This window comes from Calidris pugnax, unplaced genomic scaffold (assembly GCF_001431845.1).
Source record: "Calidris pugnax isolate Ruff unplaced genomic scaffold, ASM143184v1 scaffold610, whole genome shotgun sequence".
Taxonomy (NCBI): Eukaryota; Metazoa; Chordata; class Aves; order Charadriiformes; family Scolopacidae; genus Calidris; species Calidris pugnax.
The window spans coordinates 35,884-36,107 of NW_015091304.1; positions in this window are offsets into that span (position 1 = coordinate 35,884).

The following is a 224-nucleotide window of genomic DNA, read 5'->3' on the forward strand; positions in this document are numbered from 1 at the left end:
CAGGGAAGCAGTCCTGCCCCACGAGCCTCCCCCCTCAAGGCCTGCCTTCCCCCGTGGGGGGGGTCACCCAGAGGAGGGTGCCGGGATGGGGGGCACAAAGGGCTCCACCCCCCTCCCATGGGACCCCCTCCAGCCCTGGAGCCAGACCCCACCACGGGGGGCAAGCGGCCACCCCGGAGCGGGGTGGGGGGCTCCATGTGATGCTGGCAGCCCCCCCCGACCCC